The following is a 22,575-nucleotide window of genomic DNA, read 5'->3' as shown; positions in this document are numbered from 1 at the left end:
CTGGCACATTGTAGATCCTCACACGCAAAAGGGGTGCGTGAAGAAGGCGAGACTGGCTGAAGTGCGTAGGATCGGCTAAGGACCCAAAGACTCATGTGTGTGCTGGGCCAGGGCTCTGGCAGCTTGGGGTCCATGCTGGCCATGGGAATGGAAGGTTTTCTGTGGTGAAGTTCCCTGGTCACGGGCCATAGGAGCTGCAATTCTGACCTCATCAGTACTGGAGAAAGGAGGCAACTTGTGCAGAGGACAGTGTGCCTCGGACTTTTATGTAAGGCCTTTTCCCAAGTGGAGGGTTAATCAGAATTGTCTCCAAGGTCCCTTGCCACAGTGACCGCCCACCTGTTTCCAGGGCTTTCAAGAGGGTAGCTGGGAGCAGAAGGAAGCCTGGTGAGAGAGGGGCTCCTCCTGGGGTGAGGAGGAGTCTCCCATCAGGCTCCTGTCTGTGCCCTGAGGATGGCAGCCAGATGGGCGGCTCGTCCTGCCTGCAGGGTGACAGCTCGGGCTCCGAGATGGGGAACCGAGGTTCCCATCCCCCCCACTGCCTGTGGCATCTGAGACGGGTCCCTTAAGCCGAGCCTCTTTCCTCTTCTGCAAATGAGATAATGGTAACTCGTGGCCATGGAGGCCGTGGGGAGGTGGAAATAAGTTTACTCCTGTGAAAAGCTCTGCGTGGGGCTGGCGCAGGGCAAAGGCCATGAAAATGAATGAGGGTTCCTTTCATCGTGCCTGGGAGGGTCTCCTGTTGCTGACACCCTTGGAGCCGGTGCGTCTCCCTCCCACTCTGCCCCTGGGGTTTTGGCTCCCTGGATGCTTGCTGTCCTGGTCAGGAAGTGCCTTGCAGCCCGAGGCAGCCGGGGAGTTGGACTCGTCAGGCGGGAGAGGCGCCAGTGGACATTATGTTCCTTCCCAGGAATGGGAAATCGGGGATGTTCCTGGGCAAGGAACAGGGCTCTGGGGCGAGCACGCCGGGAACATCCACTCCCCCTCCTGTCGTGCTCCGAACCTCGCTGGCCCTGCTGGGCCCCGTGGCAGAGGAAGACACGTCACAGGGGCAGCCAGGCCTGCATGGGGCCCCTGGTGCATCTGTGCATACCCTTGCAGAGTATACAGTCCCACACGTTCACAAATAACCCCACAGCTCTGCACACACACAATAACACACTGACAGGCAACCTCAGATACGTGTTCATAGGTCCACACCCGCATGGCTACATGCTAATTTCTATTCATTTGTACACATGGAACCCACAGGTGCTGAAGTTCCAGCCCCGTGTGCATGCACTGGCGTATATACACAGGATATAATAACTTAATCATTTCCATCATTTACCCACACTCACGGCTTCCCAGGTGGCTCAGTGGTAAAGAATCCGCCTGCTAATGCAGGAGACACAAAAGACACAGGTTTGATCCCTGGGTCAGGAAGATCCTCTGGAGTAAGAAACGGCAACCCAGTCCAGTATTCTTGGGACAGAGGAATCTGACGGGCTATAGTCCATGGACTTGCAAAGAGTTGGACACGACTTAGCAACTGAGTATGCACTCATACCCAAAAATACACACACTTTTACCCACACAATCATACAGGTGTTGATACCCATGAATACACAGGTGACTGTGCATACCATAATTATGCACGTGCATGTAATTCCACACAAGTAACCATGTACACCAAGTCCCCTAGCCGTTTAGCCTTCTGGAAGCATCCATTACTATCCTGTCCAAATACAACAGCTCAAGCCCTGTCACTGCGGCTCTGACCAGCGCCCTCTCCCCAGCATCGCCAGCATCGGCTGCTCGCTCCACGGTGCAGCAGTCTTCCTGGCCTTACTCCAAGCGCCTGAGGCCAGGACTCTCCTTCCAGTGCCCATCTCCATTCCCAAATGTCACTGCCGTGGGACCTCGTGGCCACCAGGCTTTTGTGGAAAATAAGAGTGGGCAGAAAACAGGTCTTTTTACCCAGAAACCAGGTGACAATTCTCTGTCTCCACAGAGTACACTCCCTGCCTGTTTGGGGTTCTGTTTTCATTGCCTCTGCACACCCCTCTTTCTCACCACTCTGAGTCCTTTCCCCCCAGCCTGCACTCATCAGACCTCTGCAGGTCTTAGGGATCTAAGCCCAAATGTCCCTTTAGACAGAGTAATTTAGTCCTCTCTTGTTTCTCCTTCCCCTCTCGGGCCAGGAACCAAAGAGGCCCATTAAGACATTTTCCTAGACGACAACTACTACTGCTAACAATGTTAGTAATAAAGCTACGTCAGAAAAACTCCTCTGAGTTAACTGCCTCTCTCCTAAAAGGCGGAGTAGCTTCTGTGTTTGATGTTAACGGTATTTTTTCTTACATGGACATCACACGCATATACATACACACACACACATACACCCAGCTTTGAGGAATTAATTTCCTTTTTCCTGCTCTACCCCCCACTTCCCCCTCCCATCATCAGGACAGTTGTTGGAAAGGAGGAAGCTGAGCCCCCAAAGAGATCCCAGAATGGCAGGGGCGGGGCGGTGGGGAGGGCAGGATGGAGAAAGCTCCTGGTAGGAAGCAGGGCAGGGAAGACTGGATGGTCCCAGTTTTGGAAGGCCCCGTGTGTTCACTGAATCGTACCCTGCACTTCCCTGTCTCTCTGCCTTCTCTCTGAACCCTGGTTTGTGAGGCAATCCTGGCGCTCCTCTTGGTCTCCCCAGCTCTTTGGGAATTAGGGCCCATGTTTTCCCAACTTTGGGTCTCAAATATACCCACACAGCTTAGTGCAAAGAATGCTCAATAAATTACATATCTTTATCTTTAGTTCTCTGTATCTACATATCATTAATATTTATATCATCTATATCTATCTGCATAGTAGTTTAGAGCAGAAAAAAAAAAGCTGCCTGGCCCAGCCAAAAATCCTTGGCCTGAACAGCAGAAAGCCTGATTTCTGGTTCTGCCTCTACCACTCCCTGGCTTTTTGACACTGAATAGATCATTTAGTTTCTCCAGATCTCTCATTTTTCGTGTGCGAGGGGTTGAACGAGAACGGTGGTTTTCAAACTGGATTGCCTGGAACCCTAGGGTTCCAGGAAGCTGCCGTGGTAGGAGCAGGGCAGGAAGAGAAGAGGGCAGTGGCCGTCGGGCAGGCTCTCACTCCTGGGAGTGCAGCTCCTCCTGGCTCTTTGTTATCTACTAAGTTTTCCCTCAATTGCATTTAAACAAAGGGTCCTATTGTTTACAAAAGAAAAAATTTATAAAGCACTGGCCTAGATGCTCTCTGAGGGCTTTTCCAGCTTTGAGGAGATAGGACTTCTCATCTATTTCATCCCAGAAAGTGCCCTTGTAAGGAGAAAGCAAAACCAGTTCTTTCTCTCTGGGTTTAGGGCTAGTTTTCCTTTTGTTTCTGGAGTCACCACCCACCTTTCACCTCCCCACTAAGACTAGGGTGTTCATATCACACACCCCCACCTTACCTCTACTTCCTCAGACAGCAAATGAGGACCTTCCCAGCACTAAACTCTCAGGGTTTTAACAAGACACTGGTATTCAACAAGTGGTGAATGCAAAGCCCCAGCATAGGAGGTGGTATCTGAACAGTGACCTCTGAGCAGTGGCTTTGGTGACGGCCAGCATCCCAGGAGATGGCTGTGTCCCTGGGCATCCTGCCTGGCTCGTGGCTGGCGATGGCAAGCTCGGGGTGCAGACTGCTCCGTGCTGAGGAATCAGTGTGCTGTGAGGCATCTAATTGGCCATCATCTTCCCAGGAGACAGCTCAGTTGTGTAATTGTTATTTCTATATTTTACACACCCTCCATCAGCAAGAGAGACTCGGGCCAACCCTTCACCAGCTCCACTGTTTGCTTGCCTTCCAGCTGTGCCAATTGCCCTCTTCTCATCTTTCCACGGCTCCCACCCACCAGGGAACATGCCTGCTGGCGGGCAGGGTAGGGGTGCAGGGAATGGCTTTCACATGTGTCTTTAAAGACCCATCTCCAAGACCAGCACACTGAGAGCAACTGTGTTGGCTGGATTTCCTGTCTGGCTCGGAGGTGGGGGTCGTCCGTGACGGCATACCCTCCATGTGCCATCTGTTCGTAGGCAGAGACGTGATGTGGTGTGAAAGATACTGGGTTTGCCATCAAACAGGAGCCATCATTTTCTAGCAATTTAATTTACCTCTCTAAGCTTTGGCTTCCTTATCAGTTAAATCAAGACCCCGATACCTTGTATCATGAGGCTATTGCAGGCTTCTATCATTCAACACATATTTATTGGGTTCCCCTGGATGAAAGAATGTTTGTGATAGGGCTTTGCAAACTGAAAATTTTGCTGTCTAGATAGGAGTTATTTTCATCATTGCAGTCTGGCGTTGATTATCAGAGGAGCTTTTACCAGGTTTAGATTATCCAGACTCATTACTGTGAGATTATCAGACAAGCCAACCTCTCCCCGCCTGCTGTTGCCTGTTTTAGTGGTTTTCATCTTGGTCAGTCAGAGAGGCTGATTCCTTGGAGGAAGCCCAGTAGGGAGAGACTACATCCTGAAGCTGTTATTGATGGCAGTTTTTTTCTATTCCATTAGGATATGCGTTTGACCTCTTTCTTACGTAGAAAACAGAATGAGCAGTGCTAGGCTAGAAGCCACGGGTGCTGTAAATAAATACAAGCCCAGGTCCCTGACTTCCACACACTCCATGTAAGTGGGAAGGTAAAGATCCACGTGCTGTTTAGGAAGCACCATTTCTATGAGCAAGGCGCTTTGCCAAGTACGATAACCCATATGCTTCTCATCCAAACCCGTTAAATGGATATTATTAGCCCCACTTTGCAGATGAGAAAACTGAGGCCCAGAGATCTTGTCACTTGTCTAAGGCCACACAGCTAGTAAATTCTACAGCCCGAAGAAGCTGCCTGCCTTTGACACTGGACTGTGCGCCCTGTGTCCACCTCCTGCTCTAGACTCTGAGCTCCTTGTGGGCAGAAGCTGTCACTATATCTGCTCATGACCATGCCTGGCAGAGGCCCCTCCTGAGATGCTGGCCCCTGAGCTAGCTCATTCTGTACCCCCAACTCGGCCCAGCCTCTCCCCACACACCTCGCCTGTTCGTCACATCCCAGAAGGACTTCGGCCTTCCTGATCTCCCTGCCAGCAGTTCAGGGCCCTCTGCTCAGCTGCCAGGTTGCTGAGGCAAGTGAAGGCTCTGACCAGGGCCTGGGGCTCCTGGCTGTACTCCTGGATCTGTCTCTGTCTCCCCAGACAGAGGGGGCGGTCCCTGGCATTCAGGGCCCCGGGCCCTCACCTGCCAGCAAGGCTGGGGGGATGCTCAGCCCGCCAAGCGGCTGTGCCGCTCGCAGCTGCCAGTGAAGATGGAGCCCAGAAGGCCTGGTCAGCGGTTGCCTGGGAGTTGAGAAATGTGCTGGCTCCAGCCTGGCTCCCTCATCTGAGAAATCAGGGGAACCTGACCCAACAGCCCGCTGTTTTGTTTCCGCAGTGTCTGGGGCAGCTGCGCAAATCAGGCCTGCCTGACAGAGCCGGGGCCAGGGAAAAGCAGACTGTTCCTTCCCTCTCCTCTGAGGTCCGTGTTCAACGGATCGCTGCCAGGGGAAGCATTCTGAGTGCTCTGCTCGGGCCAGGGCTGAAGTGCAGGGGCCAGGCCTGAGGCGTCACGGAGCAACCAGGCGTGTCTGGCTTCGGCCTCTGTCCCCCTGAGGTACATTGGGAGGATCCCTGCTCAGAATTCGGGTGGGTCTGGTTTGGATTCCTGCCATGCTGCTTGCAGCTGTGTGCCCCTGGACAAGTCCCTTGACTTCTCTGAGCCAAATGTGGATAATAGTAGCAAACTTAGAGCATGGCTGTCAAGATAGACTCACTGCAATAATATATTTAAATTGCCCGGCACATAGTAGATGCTTCATAAAAGTACATTCCTTTCTCCTTCCTCACCAGGCTGAGGTTTCCTGACTTTCCCTTGTCTGTCACCTGTGTCTACAGCACAACAGAGAACCCAAAGCTCTGGCTTCTATATCGACCACTGTCCAGAAGTCTTGCCTTGTGGGTTTTGCTACGACCTGGGCTGCTGCCCACAATTCCCCACATTGTTCTCAGCACACATGTGAGGAAGGCAGCGTTATGTAAACGTATCGGTTATGATCACAAATCTATATGTGATCATTCACAAACCTATGTGTTAACTCACTCCATTGATTCATCCATTTATTAAAAACCAAAAAACAACCTTCACTCAACTTTTCCTCTGAGAAAGGCCCTATCCTACACCCCAGGAATAAAACACAGTCCCTGCCCAGAGTCTACTAATGGGAAAAGTGGAACAAGTGAGGAGAGAAAGAAATTCCACGGACTAGATACACCAGCAGAAGCAAAGCACTGATTTCTAGGACACTTCAGAGATGAGTCCTCACTCAGCTTGGAGAACTAAGGTAGTCCTCCCAGAAGAGGTGGTGTCAGAGTACTGAAGGATAATTAGAGATTTTCTAGCCAGAAAATTAAGGGAAATTTTCAGGGAGAATTATTACAGGGAGAGAGAGTACGCACACACAAGCCTATTGGCTAAGAGAACGTGCCCATGTGTTAGAGTTCATGAAGTACTACAAAAAATTTTCAAAATTTCAGTGACTTCATAAGTTTCTTGCTTATGCAATGGCCAGCACTGGTATTCTTGGTCAGATGGCTCTAGATGGCTCTCTTTCGTGCAGTGATTCAGGGATGCAAACACTATCCATTTCTGATTCTGCCATCCTTTATAGCCTTAGAATCAGCCACTTGTAGCCATGAGCCCAGCGGGGGAATGAAATGACTTCTGGTGAGTACACAGTAGTACCTCCATCGTCCTGCATGAATAAGTTCTAGGGGCTAAAGAAAGTTGGAACAAAAGCTGAGCGACAGGGAGTGGTGAGATGTGGCTGTACTACAGACAAGACCAGAATGTGTGGGTGATATAGACAAGCTCAGGAGTTTTGATTTTTATCCTGAAAGTTGTGCAACATCATCAGAGATGTTTAAATGGGAAACTGCCATCATCAGATTTGCTTTTTTAGATGAACGACTCCAGCTGCAGGGTGGAGGATAAACTGGAGGGAGAGAGACTGCAGGCAGTAGAACCAGTCAGAAAAACATTCTAGTAACCCAGGCCGTCTTCCCTAAGGATGGGTGAGCAGTGGCGATAGGGAGGGAGAGAGAGCAATATTGTCCTGGGAGGCAGTCTGGGTCATGGATTGGAGTCTGCTTTGCAGCAAAGCTTCAAATAGCTTTTGGGTTCATGTCTAGTGCAATAGCTAATTGAACCTCAAGCTCATGAAATTACAGTCAATACAAAGCAGCTTATTTGAGCTCTGTGTTTCCACAGGCCTGAATCTCATGCATTAGGGACCTGGTCAATAGATGTGGTCAGTGCAATTGCTAGTTTTCGGAGAAATTAGAAATGGTGGTGGTGTTCTCCGAACATCTATGTGTTTCTGTTTTGCACTCTTTTCTTCATGTCCACTTCTCCACACATTGTTCTCCCTTAGAGAAGCAAGGATGTCCCTAAGTATTCATGGGAAAATGGAGATTTCCTTCCCCTTGGAAAGGGGCCCTGGGTGTGTGGCTGTCTATGTTCCCTGTCTTCCCGATGGCCCCACATATAACTCAGGGTGTCCAGGAAAGAACCCTACTGGCCACACGGTCTTGAGCCCAGGGGGCTGCCAGCTTGCCCCACACTGTGAGAGAGAAGGGATTCACGTCTCTGCAGGCAATGCTTTGCTTGGAATCTTAGGCAGTGAGTTCTATGATCTTTAAGTCTTCTTTCACTTACTCAGAAGGATGCTGGAACTTCGGGCTACCTTGCGGGTTAATCTACACAATCTAGTTGGTCCAGGTACACTTGGTATGTAGACCCACACCTCGTGAGTTGTGGCAGTGAGTTTCCTTCTAAGGGAGCTTCAGTGCCAGAAGTTGAAAATATTTAACTGGGCCAGATGTGCTCCCAGTGGTAGCACAGCAGTTCCGAGTTAAGACTTCCACGAAGGAGCTAATGACAGTAACTCTGGGTCTCTTTTTCTGCTCCATTCGAGAATTGCGGTGTGGTCTCTGGCCATTTGAAGGACCATCAATTTCTTCGTGGCCTGACCGCTAGCCTCTGTGTTCCCTGACTACTGGCCTTGCCTGTGCTTTCAGTCTCTGCATGCTCTCTTCAGCCCCAGTTGACCTCTATGCTCGCAAACCCCTGACGCCTACCCTCCTCAATATTTCCTGCCAGTGCTAACACGTGCAAAATGTTTTGAGGTCCTTCATAGCTACTGGTGCTTTTCTCCTCTTGGTTTTTGGTGACTTCTTAGGTTAGACTAGTAAACTGGTTTTTCTATCAGATATAGATTTCTGACTAAGTCATTATTTCTGTAATTTACTGAACACTTACAGAAGCATTCTATATATGTTGTCTTATTAGATCCTTAGAATAACTGTGAGAGGTGCACTTGTAAGAGACACTTACAGGATTGTCTGCCTGAAGCCTCTTTTTCTAGGAATCCCTTTCACAAATCCATACGATTTCAGTTGAACCTACCAGATTTCTATGTGGCCCCTCCCCTTCGGGCCCATGTGATTGATCCCAGGGTGAACACTTGTCAAAGGCTGGAACAATCATTCCCTTTGGTGGGAAGTTTGGTACTGGGACTGGAAGAAGGGAATCCATTTCTCTTTCAGGGTCTGAACAGTAATAAGCAGAACAGCGGGCCCTTCATAGCTGTGCTTTCTACCGCATGAACCAAAACAGCAAGCTTTGAGCTTGAGAAAGCAGAACTGGGCAGAAGCAATAATGCAGTATAGAAAAACAGATATGGTGGAGAAAGGCCAGAATTCAAAGGCTCAATTTGCCAATTACTAGTCATGTAGTTTAGATCAATAATACAATACTAATGGTAGTATTATACTATCCAATATTATTGAGTCCTTACTGTGTATCAGACACCATTCCAAACACTTTACGTGCAGGCTTATCTGTCCTCACAACAACATAAGATCGTTTCTGTTATTAATCCTACCTTTTTCCCATGAGGACACTGAGGCCCAGCATGATTTATAATTTGCCCAAACATACACAAGTGGTTGGGGGCATCTCTTGAGCCTCAACTTCAGTTCAGTTCCGTTCAGATCAGTCACAGTCATGTCCGACTCTTTGTGACCCCATGAGTCTCAGCACGCCAGGCCTCCCTGTCCATCACCAGCTCCCAGAGTTCACTCAGACTCACGTCCATCGAGTCAGTGATGCCATCCAGCCATCTCATCCTCTGTTGTCCCCTTCTCCTCCTGCCCCCAATCCCTCCCAGCATCAGAGTCTTTTCCAACGAGTCAACTCTTCACATGAGGTGGCCAAAATACTGGAGTTTCAGCTTTAGCATCATTCCTTCCAAATAACACCCAGGGCTGATCTCCTTTAGAATGGACTGTTTGGATCTCCTTGCAGTCCAAGGGACTTGCAAGAGTCTTCTCCAACACCACAATTCAAAAGCATCAATTCTTCGGCGCTCAGCTTTCTTCACAGTCCAACTCTCACATCCGTACATGACCCCTGGAAAAATCATAGCCTTGACTAGATGGACCTTTGTAGGCAATGTAATGTCTCTGCTTTTCAATATGCTATCTAGGTTGGTCATAACTTTTCTTCCAAGGAGTAAACGTCTTTTAAATTCATGGCTGTTGTCACCATCTGCAGTGATTTTGGAGCCCCAAAAAATAAAGTCTGACACTGTTTCCCCATCTATTTCCCATGAAGTGATGGGACCAGATGCCATGATCTTCGTGAGCCTCAACTTACTCATCTGGAAATAGAGTACTGGCCTTTGTATAGAAAAGTGTTAACATAACAGTCTGAGACTGCCATCCTTAGCAAGTTTTGTTCACAAGGTTGGCCCTTGTCTGCTGGATTTCCAGAGGGTTTCTACCATTCCCCAATAAGGATGGTACACTATGCCTGAAATGTTTGTGCAAACAATAAGCTTTGGCTTGAGGCCCCCTTGACACAGCTCTCCCTCATGTCTGTTATATGAAGCAGAGGATGTAGTAGACTCAGTACTTTGCAGAGGGTTTGGTCACAGGAGCACCTGTGAAATGCTTCAACCCTCTGTGAGCAGCCCCATACGGAGGGCATAGCCTCCGTAGCCCCCCGTGAGGCCCCTGGAGCCCTTCCACCACCACCACCGTTCCTATTTTTAACCCTCCAACAATTGCACTTTAGGATTGGCAGCCTATGCAGAATGGCAAAATATTTCTAGATGTTTCATCAACAAAGGAAGTATTTATTTTGAGAGGTTTTTCCAGTTTTTAATAAGGTTGTGCATGGGGAGGACACTTTCCGTTGCTATATTTTTAGGTTAATTCTCTGGGAAACTGACTGCCACAGGCCCGGTGACGTGGAGGTGGCTCAAACAAACCCACTACCGACAACAGACGCCCTAATGGTCTCCTGCTTCCTTTGACAGTGTGGGAAATGGAGGTTCGGGCGAAAGTGATTCCCTGGGTGTCTCCCAGGAGGCCCAGGGCCACCTTCTCCACCTGTGCCAGTGAAGCTAGGTGACCCACCACCTACTGGCCTTGTATATGAGCAGGATCAGGAGTGATCCATGGGGAAAACGTGGAGAAAAGGCTCAACCGTTGGGATCGCCTCCTAGGAACCAGCAACAGGGTGTAAACATTCAATTCCATTCAGACCTGGTTGGCAGCCAAGGGATGGCTTGTCTGAGTTCAGCAGGGCGGCGGGGGAAGAAGGAAAGTGACTAACGGCCTCCTGCTCACTTGCCAAAACCTGTGTGTGTATGTAGATGAAGCCAGGTCTGTAAGTGCCAATAAGAAAAACAGAATCCATTAAGCAGGTAATTGAATTCAAAAACACCATTTGGGCTTTAAAACATCTAAATGGTTCAGGGCAAATTGGGACTTGGGGGCTTAAGTTAGACAGATAACAAATTCCATCTCATAACTCAGTCATCTGGAATGGCATTCCCTAAAGCAGAGCTATTAATAGTAAGTGTTCCGGGAATAAAGATTGCTTTGGTCAATAAGTTTAGGTAATGTCCCAGTCAACCAAACTGAATGGATATCTTTACTCGAGGACTTCTCAGACAGAGCCTACTCATGCATATCATGAAACTCCAAGAGAAGATTATAGTATAGTATTTTAATATAATGTATACATGTATGTTTTATATATATGTATATATACACACAAACATAACACTTTACATTATTATACACAGCATTCCACACTTCTTCACCTGAAGATTCCTCTTCCCATGCAGTATCTGATGGCATCATTTTTTCAGAGCCTGCTTTGGGAAGCACAGCTCTGGATAGAGTCACCCATTCCCTAGGCCTAGAGAACATTTTAGAATAGAAAAATCATTCTGCAAGGGAAAAGGTAAGACTGAAGGGACAGAGTTTGGCTAATCCAGTTCTCTGGGCCAGGTTGCTGGGTTGTAAGCTAAGGAGTACAAACGTAGGCCTCAAGAAAGATAGCATCTTGACATCTGGTCCTTTGGGGATTCTCTGAACCTGGATGTGTTACAGTCCAGGACCCACACCCAGGTGCTGACCTTATGAAGGGACACTGTGGCAATGATGTCACACCAGGTGGCCCTGAGAAACTGTAGACACTAGGGATTTGGGGCCTGGAAAAAAAGATGGCCCAGGACACCTTTAGCACTGCCCACAATTCTCTAAATCCACCCCCTGTGGAGAGGGGCTTGCCATTGCCTCATGACCCTAAGGGAGGAACATAGCCAGGGCCAGAGTTGAGTGCTTTGGAGAGGCAGTGTTTAGCACCACCCAAAGGAGAGCTCTCCAGGGATTGTTGCTGTCTCTCAGGCCATGGGCAGGCTGGATCCTGTGCTAGTTGATACCATCATCTGGAAGCAGGGGCTGATGACCTCCCGGTGGGGGCAGGGAGCTAATGCAAACTCCAGATGAGAAATGATTCTGAAGGTCTCTCGCAACCCTGGGGGAGAAGGCAATGGCAACCCACTCCAGTACTCTTGCCTGGGAAATCCCATGGATGGAGGAGCCTGGTAGGCTACAGTCCATGGGGTCGTGAAGAGTCGGACACGACTGAGTGACTTCACTTTCATGCACTGGAGAAGGAAATGGCAACCCACTCCAGTATTCTTGCTGGAGAATCCCAGGGACGGGAGCCTGGTGGGCTGCCGTCTTTGGGGTCGCACAGAGTCGGACACAACTGATGTGACTTAGCAGCAGCAGCAGCCCAACACTGGGATGTTTGACTCCAGGTAATTCAACTTTATCATATTGACAGATGACAGCATTCTCCAGGCTCCTTACCATCTACGTTCAAGTTATCAGCAGGGCCATCTCTTCTACCTACAATCCAATTTCCAATCCATCTATTACTCTCCAACTCCACCACCACTTCCCCAGTCATCTTCTGCCCAAAACACTCTAGGAGCTCTAGCAGCCACTTAGCAGGTTTCTCCACATCTACTCTTGTCCCCTTTTAACCCGTCTTACACAGCAGTCAGTGAGTTAAGACTCTTGGAAGAAGGGCTAACTCCTCACCGTGACCCACAAGACCCTTCCTGAGCTGGCCTAACACCACCGGTCCATCTCACCTTGTCCTGCTCCCCCTTTTGCTTACCAGGCTGCAGGCTTATTAGCCTCCCACGACTGCAGCAAGCTCTCACCTTCTGACTATGTCTAAAACACGGGTTTCTCTGCTCTTCCCTTGTCTGCTTCCTACTCATCCTCCAGGTTTGGGCTCAAATGGCACTTCACAGAGGCTTCTGTGTTCACCTTAAATAAATATAGCCATAAATATAGCCTTCCATCCTCACCGCCTCTGCTCACTTCTCTTTCACAGCTCTTTGTCTATTTCTTTCCTAGCAATTAAAACAATCTGAAGTCTAATTTTTATTTCCTGTCTCTCCTTTCCTGATGTATCTGTCTCATCCCTTCTTCCCATGTCCATCTCAAACGCAAGCCCCCTGGGGGGAGAAACCTGGTTTTGTGACATGTATTCCCAACTGGAACAGTGCTTGGTGAATTGCAGGTACTAACAAAACTTGGCTAAAAAAATGACTGAATCAGTAACCACTTTATGTTTGTTGGGGGGTGGATCGGGTGTCGAGGGAAGTGTCCTCTCGAGGTAACTTTAGGTAAAGGTCTCACTTTAGGTGAAGGATGCATGCTATGAGGAATTCCACTGGGTCTCCTTCATCTCCACATTCCCATGAGGGGCTGGTCCCTCCAGACTTGCCCCTCTGCCCCTTCCCTGCATGGTTCAGCCCCTCCTTGTAACACTCTAGGGAGGTGGCCACAGTCTGAGTAAGCTCTGGAGTGTTTCATCAGACCTGCACCAGAAAGCCCTCTCCTAAGTATGAGAATTGTTCGATAGAGTGTTAAGAACTCTTCCTCCCTGGAGTGCTTTTTAAGCAGGCTGATTTTCACCTTTCTGGGGCTGCCTTGAGTGACTTCCATCTGGAGGTGAAAAGTGAGACCAATTTGGGACTTGAATGACCTCGGGAGGCCCTCCCTGATCCCGATACCTCCATTCTTGTCAGACCTGGAGTTCCACCGCTGGGTTCTCGCTGTCTTCTCAATTATCTGCTTTGACTTCTTCCTCTCCACCTGGGCTCTGGATGCTCTAAGGCGCTGTGCTCGGAGTCGACGGCTTTGATTAAGCAGCTTTGATCTCTGTTGAGCATCTCGGAATAATATCTTTGCTCTCAGCATCTGTGCCAATTCCCGAAATAGTCTAGCCCAGCCAAGCAGGAGGGGGGCTGGATTGCAAAGTGTATTATAGGACAGATTTAAAAAGAAAAGGCAGCTGCAAACAGTCAGGGGGATGTGTGTGTGAGAGCGAGAGAGAGACATACTCCTGTAAATGTGAGCACCCAAGGCCCCTGGGAAATGATCACCATGCTCTCAGCATGCTCTAGCCCTGGGTTCACAGTGGCCGCCTGCTGCAAGAGTGGGCAGCTTGCAGCAGTCGGCTCCTGAGTCAGGTGGTGGTCCTGTGGCAGAAACAAAAACATCAAAGGCCTTTGCTTCTGTTTACTTGGCTTTCCTTGTTTTCACTAAGGCATTTGGAGATTGTCTGCCAGGTCGTGTTCTGCACAGCTGTCCCCCTGGTGTGGGCGGTGGTATGTGTGGGGGTCAGGGCAGGGCAGGAAATTACTGCAGTTTTGAGGTATTGATCGGAGATGCAATTATTAATTGTATGTTTGCCCCAAGATGGAGATGGCAGGGCTTCTCAGTACATGTGTTAGGTCTGGGTACGTGTTTACCATGAAGTTGGTATTTAGTGTTAGTCTCTCAGTTGTGTCCAACTCTTTGCGACCCCATGACTGTAGCCTGCCAGGCTCCTCTGTCCACTGAACTTTCCAGGCAAGAATACTGGAGTGGGTTTCCATTCCCTTATCCAGGGGATCTTCCCAATCCAGGGATCGAACCTGGCTCTCCCACACTGTGGGCAGGTTCTTTACCATCTGAGCCACCATGTAGCTTATTTAACGGCCTCCATGTAGTTAAACACGTATGTGTCTACATGTCTTGGGTTGGTAAGCCGTCCCCTGGGTCTGTGCACTGTGATGCCCGCCTGTGTGCTTTCCCATCACAGAGGTGAGCATCCTGATGCTTGGGTACACGTGTGTGCACACATGTGTCCATGGGCTGACACACACATGTGCACACAGCGGTCTGTGGGTCGGGCTGTCCTGGAGGGGTTGGCATGTTCACAGGCAGAAGGCTGCCTGTGTGGTTACATTTGCATAGGGTGGACTCCAGAAGTGGGTGCTGCCTAGAGGTGTGTGATGTCAGAACACTTTGAACAGTGAGTCATGATGTCCTCCCCTTCGGCGCCATCCCCTGGGAGCCTGTCCTTGTCTACAGCTCCTCCACAATCAGAAGTGGAGGAAAAGCATCTCTATTTGGAACCGTTTGTTCCCCCATAGGAAGCAGTCCTTGGTGCTGGGTGTTGCTACAAGAAGCCTTTGTTCCTCTGGTGGCCACAGGCTGGTGGATATGAATGTATGCATCTCCTAAACCCCTCGTGGTGAGGGCCTTTGTACTGAGGCTGAGGGAAGTGAGAACTGGGAGGCAGACTGTGGTCTCTCATCCTTTCTGATCCAGCCCTTCATGTGGGTTCCTTTGCTCAGAGGATCTGCCAGCCGTGGGTCACGGGACAGCTGCGGAAGCCAGACCCTTGCCAGAGCTGGGAGAAGAAAGCTTCGGGAAGGAGAAGTCTGTTTTCTAGGGCCATTAAGCCCAGGGCTGGCTGGGGTGTGGACCTCAGCTTGTTGGGTTTCCAGAAAAGGGGAAATCAGTAGCAGAGCTGGGACCTGGGAGGGTCCCATATCAGGACAGATGGGCCATCAGGTCAGGACAGGCTGTAATCAGAGCGCTGGGTGATGAACGGTTTTTGGCATTCTGTGTGGCCCAGGGGGGCCTGACGGAAGGTCGCATCTGGTATTTCTCAGTGGTGGCTGCCTGGAGCGCTATATTGAAAAGAATTCTCAGGCCAAGTGGATTCTTCTGGGGGAAAGATGATGAGTGTATTAGTTTCCTATTGCTGATGTAACAAATCATAAAAATTTGGTGGCTTAAAATGGTGCGCGTTTATCCTCTTACAATTCTGGAGGTCAAAAGCCCATCACAGGCCTCCCTGTGGTAAAATCCAGGTGTCCGGAGGGCTGTATTCCTTCTAGAGGCTCTAGAAGAGCATTCATTGCCTTGCTCTTTTCAGATTCTGGCACCAGCCGTATTCCTTGGTGTGTGGCCCCTTCCTTCATCTTCAAAGTCGGCAGTTGCTGGTCAGGTCTTCCTCACACTGCAGCTCTCTGAGCCTGACTCTCCTGTCTCTGTCTTACACTCACAAGGACGTGCATGATTCCATCGGGCCCACCCAGATCATGCGGCATCATCTCCCCAGCTCAGGATCCTTAATAATCACATCTGCAAAGTCTCTTTAGCCACAGCACATCACGCATTCACAGGTTTCAGAGCTGAGGATGTGGACGTCTTTGAGGGTGTAATTCTGCCTGCCATAGTAGGGATAGATTCGTAGTCACATCTGCCAAGGCACTGGAAGGTGCAGATTGGGGTGATGAGAATGCCAGATGCTGACCATCTCTAGTCTGGGAACCAAGAAAGGTAGAGTTAGACAAGGGATGTCAACGGACTGGGGAGGGATGAAAAGAAAAGGAAGCTAAGATGTACTGAGCCTTCACTATGTGCCAGGCACTGACTGTAATTCAAAGACATGTCTCATTTCATTATCACCACATCTCTTTGATCGGGTGAAAAGGTGACTGGTATTCTATGGTGGAGAGAACTGAAGCCCAGAGAGGTTATGGGACTCATCCAAAGTTACCCAGCTGGTAAATGACACGGTAGAAATTCAGACCAAGTCCCAAACTAGCCCATGGCTGAAGCAGAGAACCAGGGCAGCTCCTGACATGGCTGTGATGGCCTTTCAAGTCGAACGGACTGCCAGAGGCAGCAGTGTCATCCGGGATCGATGACAGCGCCTGACGCGGAGTTTTTCTCTGGAGCCATGCCCACCTTGCAGATTATCCCCCGGCTTTGCAAGTGGGGTTGAGCGAGAGGCCAGGGCTGGGGGCTTCAGCCCCATCAGCAGAAATGCTAATGGCCTCCCGAGCAAATGTCAGAAAACGCACAGCCAGCATCTCTGAGTGTGACTTTACATGAACGTGGTTTGCGTTCCAATTGTCTTTCATTGCCGACCTCGAGGGGCTGCAGAGGGAAGCCAGCTAGGAAAAAAAAAAAAATGGATGTATGGGGTGGGAGCTGTTTCTTTTAATATAAATATTCTAATCGACACATCAGGATTGTTTGAAATGGGGCAGAGGAGGCTGGCAAGCCTGCTTCCTCCTGCTTTTTGTCTTTTGTGCAGACAAGTGTTGGGCAGCTGCTGGTGGCAGGCAGTGAAGTAGATTTATTACCATATCTGAGCTGAAGTCCCGTGGCTTTATGTGCCACATGCCACAGACTGCTGGAGGTCAAGGGGCATAAGGGAGGGTGGGCTCAGTAGAGTTAGGGTGTAGGGCCTGGGGAGCTTGCCCAGGGTGGGATTTCTCGGAGTGCATGTTAGGATTGGTGGTGCTGGCCAGAGACAGATGCCAAGAGATGCTTATTTAGAGAGAATCAGACAATTTTCAAATAGTAGTTATGCTCCAGCTACTATGCTAAATGCTTTAACTATAAAATCCTTAATCCTATCACCAACTCTTTGAGGTCAGTATTTCCCGAATTTACAGGTATGGTTGATGTGGCTCAGAGAGGTTAAGTAACTTACACAAAATCACACAGCTTGAACATGGCAGAACCAGGCCTTGAGCACAGGTTTGACTTACCCTACAGCCCACATCCCTTCAAGCACTGCAAGAGGACACTGCCCCTGGCCGTCAACAGTTAGGCTCCAGAATTCCTCAAGAGTCTGCTGTAGGCAGGAGGCAGGTGTGCTGTGAAATGCCAGGCCTTCCTGCACCAAGCAAAGGTCAGGTAAGAGATGGCAGTTTCCCTCTGGGTGTCTGGCTTGAGCTGCTCTAGCTTGCCATCCTTGGGTCTGCGGTCAGGAATGGCCAGGTACATTTCCCTTGGAGAGCAGGCCTCAGCACACAGAAAACCACAGTCCTCATGCGGACGAGGCTGAGCACACACGGGCTTGCACCTGCGTGTGTCTGCCCACTGTTGCGATCTCACAGGCTGACAGGCTCCCAGTAGGCATGGAGAGGCTGGCATTGCTGATGTTGCCATGGAAGAGTGCAGAACAGGCCTCTGGTCAGACCTAGGGCTAAAACTCTCCCTGTCCCCCTCTACCCCCAAGCCCAAAAATTCATAAACCTAGCTGCAGTACAAAACCAGCATCTGCGAGGATGGGGGTCTGCCTCCACCACCAGCCGCACCAGCACCAACCCGCATCGTCATTATGACTGTGGGGACAGGCTGCTTGGCCCCCTTCTACAGATGAGGAAACTGAGGCTCAGGAAAACTAAATGACTTATGAAGCTTCTTCAACAAACAAGCGGCAGTGCTAGCGTGTGCATCCATTTGTCCCAGCTATCGAACCTGTACCCCCACCCACCCTGCTGTCTCTGTGGCTAGTCACACTTAGGTGATGAGCACTGGTCCCTGATGGATGTGGAATGGATGCAGAGAGTCCGACCTCCTGACCCACCCTTTCCTGGAAATGAAGAGGGAGAGAAGAGGTGGGAACTGAGTAGATTGGGGGGGGGGGGGGGGGCGGTGCGTGGAGGGGCGGTGCCTCTGGCTTGTTCTCTTGACAGTACCGGCATTAGAGAATGTTTGGTCGTTCAGCCCCGATTGTGTGCCAGACACAGTGCTAGGGCTTTCCCGTCACTCCTCCCCACCATTGTGAATTAGGTAGCTGCCGTCTCTGGGGTCGCACAGAGTTGGACACGACTGAAGCGACTTAGCAGCAGCAGCAGCAGACTCATAGGAAAATGAGAACACTGAAAGGCTCAGTTTAATAGTTTCCTTGCGTATGCATGAGTTAGGGCCTCTCTCCAGGCCAGGCACCCTAATTGGCAGTGATATGCTGGAGTTGGCTAGTACCTTGCACAAGAGCCAGGTATTAATTTTCAGCAATTTTGTGAGCTCCTTGTTAAAAAATAGTCATTATTAAAAATTAAATTATATAACCTGACAATGAAATGCATTGTATTAAAAATGAAGGTAATAAATACTCAAAACTCATCACTTCTTAATACCTTTACTACTTCCTGTGCTCTTAAAGTTATTTACGTCTACTGTTTCAGGGTCATGGAAATACTATTTAAAATACTGTGGAATGGTTTGCTGTGCTCAGCTCTTCCCAGTGCTACATCCAATGATGTCACATCCGTAGCTTGCAATCAGCCTTGAGGGTGGTATTTACATCACAGAAATTGGCAGACATGCCAAATCAGGGCTGGTTTTAGTTCTCCTGGAGACCCAGCTTTTAAACATTCACTCGCATACCACGACGTAGGCCTCCACTGTGTCAGGTTTCAGGGTGGGTCCGATAATCCGGAGGAGGGGGTCAGGGTCCTGGGTCTGGGTAACCCAGCCCTCACGGTGGCTCTTTGGCTGGCTGAATGTTGGTTTGGTCCCACCATCGCTGATGCAGCTAAGGTGTGTTAGGTAGCACCAGTCCCCCCAAAATCACAAGGGTGTTTTCTTTCTACTCTGCTGTAGCCAGCCTTCAGGATAACAAAGCTAATATCAAATGTTTGTCTTTTGAAAATCATGCCCTGGAAGTACCATAATTCAACCCTTGTATAATTATTAACCAAATGTAGAGAAACAAGAGCCTATGAATAAGTCAAGAGCAAATTAAAATTACCAAATTTTAACCCACCTGCCAATGCAGGAGACATGAGAGATGCAGGTTCGATCCCTGGGTTGGGAAGATCCCCTGGAGGAGGAAATGACACCTGACTCCATATTCTTGCCTGGAAAATTCCATGGACAGAGGAGCCTGGCGGGCTATCGTCCATGGAGCTGCAGAGTCGGATACAAATGAGCGACTGATACACCACCACCTAGAAACAATTACTGTTAATACTTTGGTGTACTTTCCACCTGATACTTTTCTATGCCTTTTGTGAATACTTTTGGAAGGGTAATATTACACATGATATTATATTACTGGCTTTTTTCATCAACATTATATTTCAAGCATCTTTCCATGTTCATGTTTATAGCATCTGTTTTAGTGTATCTATAGTATTCTATCACTTAGACTTACAATATCTCCTCCTCTTTGGGGGCATTTAGATTAATTCCAGCTTTTCTCAAATATAAACTGTGCTAGGAAGCATATTCTTGTCATGAAATTCTTGTATATCTCCTCAGGATAAATCCTCTAGAGTAAATGTGTTATGTTAAAGGACATCATACAATTCAGTATTTATGTCTGGTCAGTGCGTTAAACATTCCCATCAGTTTGACCATTCAGTTTGATATCAAACCAAGGAGGTCTAAGGGACTTTAGAAATGAGACTATCACTCCAGGTTTTCACATGGTCTGGAAAGAATATATTATAAAGGCCACTTATAACTCATTAAGAAGTAAACAATTCAGTTAAAAGCTGGACAAAGTATTTGGACAAACACTTGCCCAAATAAGATGTGTGGATGGCAGGTATACACAGAAAAAGACACTCGGCATCACTGACAGTCAGGGAAATGCAAAATAAAGCCATAACAAGGGAGCTCTACACACCCGTTAGCGTGTCCAAACACAGGAGTATGACAACTCCCAAGTGCTGGCAAGGATCTGAAGCAACTTGGAAATTTCCTATATTGTTGTTGAGAATGTAAAGTGATGCCACTACTTTGGAAAACAGTTTAGCAGTTCTTATGAAACTGAACACCTACTTACCGTATGTTATAGGTCGAACTGTATCCTCATCAGAAAGGGATGTTGAAGTCCTAACCCCGGGTACCTGTGCACGTGACCTTATGTGCAGATATGGTCAAATGAAGATGAGGTCTTTAGGGTGGGCCCTACTCCAACATGACTGATACCCTTGTGAGAGGGGGAAAATCTAAACGCAGACATGCAAAAGAGAACCCTCCATGAAAACACAGACATAGAGGGAAGAGGGCTGTGTGAAAACGGAGGCAGAGATTGGAGTTAGACTGCACAAGTCAAGGACCGGAGCTAGACTCTGGATAAAGCAAGAAAGAATCGCTGCCTAGGGGCTTCTGAGGGAGCATGGCCCTGCCAACACCTTGATTTCAGACTTCCAACCTACAGCACTAAGAGATGGTAAGTTTTTGTTGTTTTGAGTCACCCAGTTTGTGCACTTTGTATGGCAGCCCTAGGAAACCAACACACCCACGTGACCTGGAACTTCCATGCCTAGGTATTTAACCAAGAGAAATGAAACCGTGGAGTTACACAAAAGACTTGTTTACTTATGATCACAGCAGCTTTATTCATAACAGCCCCAAACTGGAAACAGTCCAAATATTCAACAAATAATGGCTATGAAAACTGTATTAGATTCATATGATAATTCCACCAATTAAGAGGAATGAACTACTACTGGTCCATGCACCAACATGAATGGATCTCAAAAACATGCTGAGTGATAGAAGCCAAGCAAAAGAGACCACATACAGAATGATTCCAGCTGTATAAGATGCCAGAAAAAGACAGATTTAATCTCTAGTGATCGAAAGCAGGAAGTGGCGCTTTTGGAGTGATGGGACGGTCTGTACAGTCATCCCCCACCTTATCCACAGTTTCACTTTCCATAGGTTCAGGTATGCACAGTCTGAAAATGTTAAACGGAAGATTCTAGAAACAAACACATCATAAGTTTTAAATTGTGTGCCATTCTCAGTAGTGTGATGAAGGCTCACGCTATCCTGCTCTGCCCTGCCTGGGATCCACAACCGCTGACATAATCGGCTTCTGATGTCCAGCGGACAACATGGTCATGGCTCGAGGATCCAGGACCATACTAAGCACATTATCTTCCTTCTGATACACCGTGAGAGGGTCATAGGCTAACATTATGTCACAATGGCTACCTCATTCACCTCGCTTTGCCTCATCATGTAGACATTATTTCATCTCCATCACAAGAATAAAAAGGAAGACTATGGTACAGTAAGATATTTTGAGAGAGAAAGACCTCATTTACATGACTTCTGTTACAGTGCATGGATCTTTGCATGCTAAGTCACTTCAGTCATGTCTGACTCTTTGTGACCCCATGACTGTAACCTGCCTGGCTCCTCTGTCCATGGGATTCTCCAGGCAAGAATACTGGAGTAGGTTGCCATGCCCTCCTCCAGGGGAATCTTCCTGACCCATGGATCACACCCATGTCTCTTATGTCTCCTGCATTGGCAGGCAGGTTCTTCACCACTAGCACTGCCTGGGAAGCCCAACTTTTATTACAGTATGTTGTTATAATTGTTGTGTTATTTATCAGATATTGGTATTAATCTCTTAAGTGCCTGATTTTTAAATTAAGCATTATCATGGGTATGTATGTATAAGAAAAAACATAGTAACCACAGGATTCAGTACTAGGTGAGGTTTCAGGGTTTTGGAATGTGTCCTCCCTGGAGAAGACCAGAACACATTGTGTCTTGATTGTGGTGATGGTTACACAAATACCGCATTTATAAAGACTCATTGAACAGTTTAAATGGGTGCACTCTGTGTAAGTTTTTTTTTTTTTTCAATAAACTAGGCCTAAAGAAGCGAGGGTCATGTAGTTCTGATGGCCAAGGCTAAACCTGAACCCCATCATCTTAGTCTTAACTCAAGAGAGCCCTTGAGAGAAAACAACACCCCACCCGATCCACTGTACAGAACCATTAGGTTTGCTGTTAGACCTTCTTGACACGCTTGAAGAGCCTTCCCCTGGAAGGCATTCTTCACAGCTCGTCTCCAGGGAGGATGTCTTTTCTCAAGGGTCCTGTATGAGCACAGAGATTAAGTAAGAGCTTGACTGAAGCATTTTCAACCTGCCTGGCCCCATCGGGGAGCAGAGCCCCAGTGCACTTCCCATGGGACAGAGAGACAGAGCTATGTGGAGCCTGTGATGTG

Source organism: Bos taurus, chromosome 29 (assembly GCF_002263795.3).
Source record: "Bos taurus isolate L1 Dominette 01449 registration number 42190680 breed Hereford chromosome 29, ARS-UCD2.0, whole genome shotgun sequence".
NCBI classification, from domain to species: domain Eukaryota; kingdom Metazoa; phylum Chordata; class Mammalia; order Artiodactyla; family Bovidae; genus Bos; species Bos taurus.
Note: the sequence above shows the minus strand (reverse complement) of the source record.